General features: G+C 45.2%; 1 long non-coding RNA gene across 1 annotated transcript; it reads left to right on the forward strand.

Moving 5' to 3' along the window:
• Positions 1 to 504: 504 nt before the first annotated feature.
• LOC142472508 (uncharacterized) lies at positions 505 to 5,905 on the forward strand. The gene is made up of 3 exons (XR_012789739.1): positions 505 to 671; positions 4,026 to 4,134; positions 5,637 to 5,905. It is a non-coding gene; the product is annotated as an uncharacterized LOC142472508 (long non-coding RNA).
• Positions 5,906 to 8,299: the final 2,394 nt, after the last annotated feature.

Here is an 8,299-nt window from a genome sequence, read left to right on the forward strand (position 1 = left end):
AACACTGCTTCTCTGCTAGAGGTAACTTCACACCATCCATTGCTCATAAATAGTGATCTTGCCAATCATAACTGGTCTAACCTGTCCCGATACATTGTATGCATCTATTGTGAGAACCAGGCTATGGTTTGCTCCAAGAAGGATCGCAATATTCGGTTATTATATAGTGAGTCAGCTTGATTTTATCACTATATTTCTGCTGCATTATTATACACCATGTCTGAGGGCTGTGTGATATATTGTTTCTATGTGTAGTTGTATCATATATCAGTTTGCTTTGTTGTATCATATGCTGTATTATTCAACACTTTATTCAAAGTACATATCGGATATATTTATCGTTGGGTGACATCACGCATATCCATTAACTGATTATCTTGTCATGAATATATTACATTTGGCATGCTTTTGTTGAATGGCAGGTAGGTTTCACTCACATTTTGGGTGTTGAATGGAGTTTTTGTTCACTATGTTCTGATTGGCCTGACGAAGGGTTATCCCCGTAACGTTGTGTCACTGTGTAACATCAATCTGCATTAATAACATATTTATATTAATGGTTCCTTTCACTGCTGTAGGTTCCATTATCCGTTTGATTGCTTCACTGTGGCTACGGATCGCCACTTCTCCTGGCCAAGTGCCATCTTACACAGCTAACCTGAATTCAGCAGGTAAGTGACCACTACCTCCATTTTGTTTGTAGTGTACCATGCATACCCTACTGGTGAGGACCATGCTAAAACCATGGAGAGGGGGGACAATGGGGTCCTCCTCTTGTTGCGAAGAGGCGGTGATCCAGTCCAAACATCCTGGTGGATGGCACATGGCAGACAGAAACCGAACCGCTTCAGAAGTGAGACAAGAGGAACCAACCACCCGTCCCTAACTAACAGATGGACCATCAAGCACTGACCCGATTATTACAATTAAACTCAATGCAGGGAGTGTATAAGGAAGGGCTTGATGTCCATTTGCCGGTATACAATTACAAGAAGGACTTAACGTGCCATTGGGAAATCCCTATCCCATGAGTGTCCCTCCATAACCCCTAAACCTGCAATAATAGGGGAGACCTCACACTGACCAGGTTTGGTAGGTTACATGGGTGTGATGCCGGCTATGCCATATCTTTAACCATTTCACTGCCAGTGGGGCCAGCCATGCTTTGCAAAGCGAATGGGTTAACTTTTGCCTCCACAGTGGAAAGCTGTATGCCCGCGTTAGGGGAGACGTACACACCAACAGCACCCCGACACTCACTAAATATCTCCATCTGTGTCAGTTGGACGGAATCCTGAAATAACATGCAGAACTCGGGGAGACTGTATCGGGCCGCTTCGTTTTCTGGGTTGCGTTGCTGACTTTAGCTTAAATTAAGTGGCAGTCGTCTTGTGCACTTTTATAGCTCATATTTTAATTAGAATCGCTTTTCCATTACAGGGTAAGTCTTTGTTATTCAAATGTCACAACGTCATTAAGGAGCGCTACTTTGCTAATAGGCACTTACATTTGGCAGCCAGCTTGTGGATTTTTTTAATCTCAATGGGATCCGTTCTTCTATGACGACCCATATTTACAGTACTTAAAGCTGCAATCCCCCCTAACCAACCCCGCTTTTATTATAGGATGAGAACCAAAGGGTTCACATTCAGCCCCGAGGATCCCACAGTTCCCAATATACTTACTAGTGAAGCTACTGGTATTACACTGTGGTTTTTAAAGGGTTTTTAAATGGCCATTCAATAGGAAGCAACCAAGGATATGGCAGCCATTTTGTTTCCCCTAGAGGGAGATTCAAACTCTGTAACTTCACCATTAAGTGTCATGAACCCGGGATGCGTATGCCTCGGGGAAAAAAGTACGGGTTTCTCCCAGAAGAAACGCGAGGGGCTGGTTAGCTGCTAGTTAACCGCAGTAAATAACTGGATATAACATACATTTTAAAAATACTGGAGCTCTATCTAATAATCAGCAATCGGAAATGTACACACTGCAGGAGAGAGCTGTAGGAAGCCGTCTAGGATATTTGAACGTGGCCATTTTGCCTATTTTGCATTTTGTCTATAACGACCTCTTACGAATTTTGATCAGCACAAACTTGACCTTTTGCTTTGGGGTATTATGTTAAAACATTAGGGAATCCTCAAATCAATGCGATGACAAAATGTGTTTCGATTCTCTGCAACTTTTTTTGGGGGGGGAGGAGGAGGTTGTATAATGCAGATGGTTCGCTGCTAGGGGAAGCATGATGCACCATTTCATATATCCCATTATATTATTTGTGGGTGATACCACTTGACGCTCTCTCCGAATCGCTGGCACTCCCGGGGAAAGATAAGTTAGGTAAGGGCTGGCCAAAGCCAGTCCTCAAGAGCCTCCAACAGGTCAGGTTTTAAGGATATTCTTGCTTCAGCACAGGTGGCTCAATCAGTTGGGTGCCCACAGTGGCCTACCCAAAGTGGTCAGCTGTCTACATCACACTCCCTCATCTCCTGTGTACCCGGCTCAGTCAGTGGCGCAGTCAGTGGCGCAGTCAGTGGCGCAGTCAGTGGCGCAGTCAGTAGCTCAGTCAGTGGCGCAGTCAGTGGCGCAGTCAGTGGCGCAGTCACTGACTGAGTTAGATGGCGCGTTGAGTATTTGGGGCGGGATCCTCTCCTATCAAAGTTGCACGCAATATATAGATGAGGAATAAGTAATCAAAATTCCAAAGGGTCTTCAGACCGTTTCTTCACACCATTTTGGGGTAAAAAAGTTAACCCTTATCCAGGTGCATGAAGAAGGGTTCACTTTTCTACCCCGAAGCGTTGTGCAAAACCCACCTTTTTTGGCGTGGTCTGGCGAAACGGAAGAGCAACAATATATGACGATTAATACTTTCAAAAAAAAAAACCCTGCGCTATTTCTCCGTGTAATAAATAAGAAACCTCTGCGCATGTCAGAATAGATTGAACTCACGTGCATACGCCTCCCCCCACTCAGCGTGGCTAATAGCCTCATTCCCCCAAGGCCGCAAGGTTTCCAAGACCGAATATCCTTTCTAATCACATGAAAAATCAGGTGTTGCCTGATCTGGCCTTGGGTTTCTGAACATATTGGATTACGGAGCTTAAAATGAGATACTTTAATCAGTTCAGAGAGGCAATTTAGTTTTTTTTTTATTGGTTCAAAATGCAGTTTGCAAAAGGGGAACTTGTACTCGCTAACTCACACAACAAATTCTGCAGTTTGGCCGTCACAGGTCTCATTTCCTTCACTGAAGCAGGGTCTGTACCAGCTGGAATATATAAAGAGGATGCAAATGGGGAGAAGTTGATAAAATGGACCAAATTGGGAAGTTTCAGGATATCCCTGCTTCAGCACCGGTGGCTCAATCAAATCCCTGCTTCAGTACAGGTGGCTCAATCAGTCCAGCTTCAGCACAGGTGTCTCAATTAGTCTCTGCTTCAGCACAGGTGGCTCAATCAGTCCCTGCTTCAGCACAGGTAGTTCAATCCGTCCCTGCGTCAGCACAGGTGGCTCAATCAGTCCCTGCTTCAGGACAGGTAGCTCAATCCGTCCCTGCTTCAGCACAGGTGCTCAGTCTTCAACTGAGCCTCTGATTGAACCACCTGTGCTGAAGCTGGGATATCCCGAAAACCTGACCTGTTTGGGGGGCTTGAGGACTGAAGTTGAGCCCCCCTGAGTTTGGACATGCAGCATAGGGATAAGATGTTATTTGGGGATAACCCATGCACTGCTCTCAACACACAGAAAACGGAAGTTAAGGAACATTTGTCTCCGCTAATTCTTACAATAAAAACCTAATTTCAACCCCAGGAACTGCCGCAAGCGTTTGAAATCACTGGCTGCGTGATTATGTGCAGCCTTTGCTGGTAATCTGTTCCATGCATCTACTATGCTTTTATTGAAGAGGTTTTTAGTTTTTACTCCCCCTCCCCTCCCCCGTTACCATCCTCCATCTCCAACCTTGATACTTGCTCTATGCAGCGTTCAGTGAAACAGTGATTTTTTTTGTAACCATTTAGACGCCGTCACTAACATTATTGTCTACTCCTGATGTCATCGGACCAGTCTGTGATGTCACCTCCCGACGGACTTCCTGTCATCAGACTACCGCCAACTACACCGGCAAACGTTTGTGTTTAAATTGAACGTATCTTGAATGATGAAAGAATGCTTTCATCTAATAGGACAGCAGTTTATGTTGTAAATCAGGACACTATATTGATGATGACTGTAGGTGTATATACTGTACCAACGTATACGTCTTCTTAGGCTAGGTATGACTATTTTCAGCCGTTCTCCTGCACGGGGCGGCTTCCCTTCCAACGTTTAATACTTCACACGTGGACCCTACCTCTGCATTTATTTACATATATTATATTGTATCCTCAACAATCAAACGATCTATACATTTACTGGTGTTTACTGAATTCCACCCCCAGCCCTGGCGTCCTGCCAACGAAATGCAAGACATCGGCAAAAAAACAAAAACAAATAAAGCATATTATCCAAAATCTGCTCTAACTTAATTAAAAAGTACTTGGCAGCCACATCTGGAAGGGAATCAGATAAGATGCGCAGCAATATAAGAAGGAATTATTAATAACAGTTTATGCCAGTTGTAAGTGGAGAATCTCATAAGTTGTTGGGCTCCAATTCTGTGGTAGTGTGGTGTACAATCTTGTAAAGAGGCCTGATCAAGATGATGTCTTAAAAGATTATCCCTGGGGTATAATGCAAGGTTGTCTTCCAGGCATGTCTCGAATCCCAGCTACAGTAACATCACAAGTGGAAACACAGCTCCCATGTCAATGATGGTTGGTGCCCGCTTGTTAAAGCAGGGGTGGCCAACTCCAGTCCTCAAGGGCCACCAACAGGTCGGGTATTAGGGATAAAGTCACTGATTGAGCCCCCTGCGCTGAAGCAGGGATATCCTGAAAAACTGACTTGTTGGTGGCCATTGAGGACTGGAGTTGGCCACCTCCGTGCTAAAGCAATAGTTTATGTCCCTAAACATTCCCACGGTGGATATCTCTATACAGTACCAGTATTTCCCCTCCCTCTTGCCAGGACGTCTCAGCCTAAGTTTTAGGGATAGCCAGCTAATCGCACATCGACATAAGATAAGCGCTAACGTGTGCTGGGTAATTCATTGAATAGTTCTCATATCTGGTCTGACAAGGGCAGGGGCTTTCAACCTTTATTTGGTTAAGGAACTCCATAATTAGTTTGTGAAATTCTGGGGAACCCCAACCCTCTTCCCCCGGCTCTCGTCCCCCCTGTCTCTTGTGTCCCTCCTCCGTCTCTCGTGTCTCTCCCCATCTCTCCCTCTGCCCCTCACACTCCTCCCGCCGGTCACTGCTGCATGGGGTGTCGGGTCACTGCTGCGGGTGGTGCTGCCATACCACCGGGCCTGGAACAGCTGGGAGAGTTGACCCAGCTCTTCCCCCCCCATGCGGATGCAGAACCACGGTTGATAATCACTGGACTTTAGTGACCCGAGGGAAGGGTTGAGAAACTCTGCCCTATATTCTTCAAACTTCTTTTGTATTAGTTAAGCCACCAAATTTAACTATTTTAAATGTAAAGTACGGGCTGGAATAATGCTCTATTTCCTCTATCTTCTCCTACAGTTTCCATACAACATAAAACTCTCCGCACATCGCTACTGCAACGTAATGCATCCCTAGAACTGAGTGGATATACATGCAAATGAGGGCATTAATCAACCCGCAGAAGATATTGCAGGCAGAACTACACAATCCAGCTTGAGTTAATTAGGAAAAAGACGACCTCTCTCTATTGGAGATATCCATACAGCTACTTAGTGCTGACTGGTTCACTGAAATTTATTTTGACATTCAGGAAACATTGTTAATTTCAGTATATATTTATTTTCCTGGCCGGCATTAAAGTGCTGATTACATTATGTTAATTGTTATTTTTGGATAGCGTTCTCTCTTCACCAAAGGTGGCAGGAACCATTATTGTAAAATCTGGGAGATTTGGAAATGACCCCACGGTTTTGCTTTCCTTCAGATTCGATTCACAAACTCCCCGCTGGACGTGTTTTCCCACCCCCGATGAGTTGAGAGGTCTGCTTTAATCGCATATTGAAACTTTAACATTGCATGTTCAGGGCACAAATATTTAGCAACCTGGAAATGAATATACTGAACTGTAACAGATCTGGACATCTTTTAGAACCAGATTTTCCGATTAACCCGGTAATGAAAGTCCATGCAATGGCGGAGGAAAACCGGTGGTGGGCAAACGCGTTGGGCGTTTCCGTTGTTAACCGTCGTGGGGGGACCCTGAAGCGTGTCTGAATGTGGAAACAGCGAAAGTGTAATCCCGAAACAGCATCTACCAGGAGGATATTGTGATAACTGCAACTGCTTCCTCCTAATAAGTAGGTTCTTCTCTATTGGACGCTGTATCATGTGCCCGCCTCTTTGTTTTTTTTAACGCTATGACGTCATCTCCAAGGGAGGTCACCTCCTTAAAACCACATGGCTATATCACATGGTATTACAGCCAATGGGATTGAAGACAAATCCCATTGGTTGCTGTACCAAGTGATAGGTCACATTGGTTCAAAAGGATGTGACATCATTTTAAAGCATCTTTTTGTAACGGCTGAAAAAATTAGCGATTCATGCCTTTATCGCCCACTTATCGAGGCTTACTGAGTAGCATTTTGTCCGAAAAGTCCTCGAGAAGTGGCTTATCGAGGCTTATAGAACAGGCCCCTATGTGTCCACGGAATCTGTGATAGGGTTTAACCTAGCGAACAAAAGCTGATATATCACATGGTATCATCACCTTGAAAGTTCTTTCTTCATATCGATGTGACAATGCTGGCACGATACCAATGACACTGCGGATAGCATTAATATTGCAACATGTGCAGCATTTGTGACATATTGCAATAATTTAGGACAGGGTAACCGACATTACGGGTCTTCGTAGATGTAAATATTCTGCACAGAGCTTTCCAAACCTCACAGGTTCCTACTGCCCCTCGAAAAAGAAGAAGAGTGGGCGGTTTTGAAAACTCGTCATTATAGAGAAGAACTCTGCTCAAAGGCATTACAACTTGCAATAGATGTGCATTAGAATGTACTGCATGAGAATTCCCATCATACCCAATGGCACATCAATAATACACAGTGGTATATATTATACTGTCGCATAGGCTCACTTCTGTGTCAGTCACATATACTTTATATATCAATTTAATGCACGGCCTTTCAAAACCACATCAATACCTCCTTCGCATGCTAAGATTCTTCTGATGGTCTTATGGCTAGACGAGATTTATAATCTTCGAGATATATCACAAACTGGGGCAAACTCTACGTACAAAACTATTTGAAGCTCAGTGTATCCCTGTCGTGGGTGTATCGGACTAAGGGCCTTTTCAGGCACATCTAAAGGAGATCTGTATAGTGGTTAACTACTGAAAATGCTGCTGGTGCTCTTATTAGACGTACTCTTGCTATTCTGGCATCTGGTTTCTATTTAAGGATTTACAACGCATTCATCTTCACCGGCGCTGATTTCCACGGTAATGCGTTTGGGGATGGCAGGCGCAACGACTCGCAGAGGTGGGAAAGGACGTACGTAGGAGGTAAACGCAGCGGGGAGGGGGGGGGGGGGGAACAGTGGTGTTCCACCAAGGCAGCCGAAAGAAAGCTTTTATCTCCCGTCTCACATCAATTTCCACAGCAACGTGTTTTCAGTGTCACACCGGCTGCAGACATTTAGCTGGGAGAGCACGTAACCGGGGGGGTGCAAGGAAAGGGAGCTCTCCCAGCACCTGACATGCGGAATTACAGTAATGAGGAAATTGCTGAGACAAGAGGGGAGCGACACTTTGCAAGGAAACTAAAGGAATCGGTTTACCGCATATGGTTTATAATGGTTCCAGTGCACATTGCTCATCTGAGAGCTGCTCCAAAAGATCGTGTGTCAGAAGCAGGCGATTGAGAAAGCGAGGAAAACAAACGGCGCGCCTGCGGCCTCGATGCCCGACGACAAGGGCGGCCAACCCCAGTGCTCAAGGGCCACCAACAGGTTTTCAGGATATCCCTGCTTCAGCACAGGTGGCTCAGTCAAAGACTGATTGAGCCACGTGTGCTGAAGCGAGGATATCCTGAGCTGTTGGTGGCCCTTGTGGACTGGAGTTGGCCACTCCTGCCCTACAAGGTGAAGCACAATTATCCCCGTCGCTGTTAGAAGGGACGACAGGACATGGCAAAGCGGTGTGAAGGGGTTAATGATCAAAGTGCCG

The sequence above is a fragment of the Ascaphus truei genome, chromosome 22 (genome assembly GCF_040206685.1).
Source record: "Ascaphus truei isolate aAscTru1 chromosome 22, aAscTru1.hap1, whole genome shotgun sequence".
Classification (NCBI taxonomy): domain Eukaryota; kingdom Metazoa; phylum Chordata; class Amphibia; order Anura; family Ascaphidae; genus Ascaphus; species Ascaphus truei.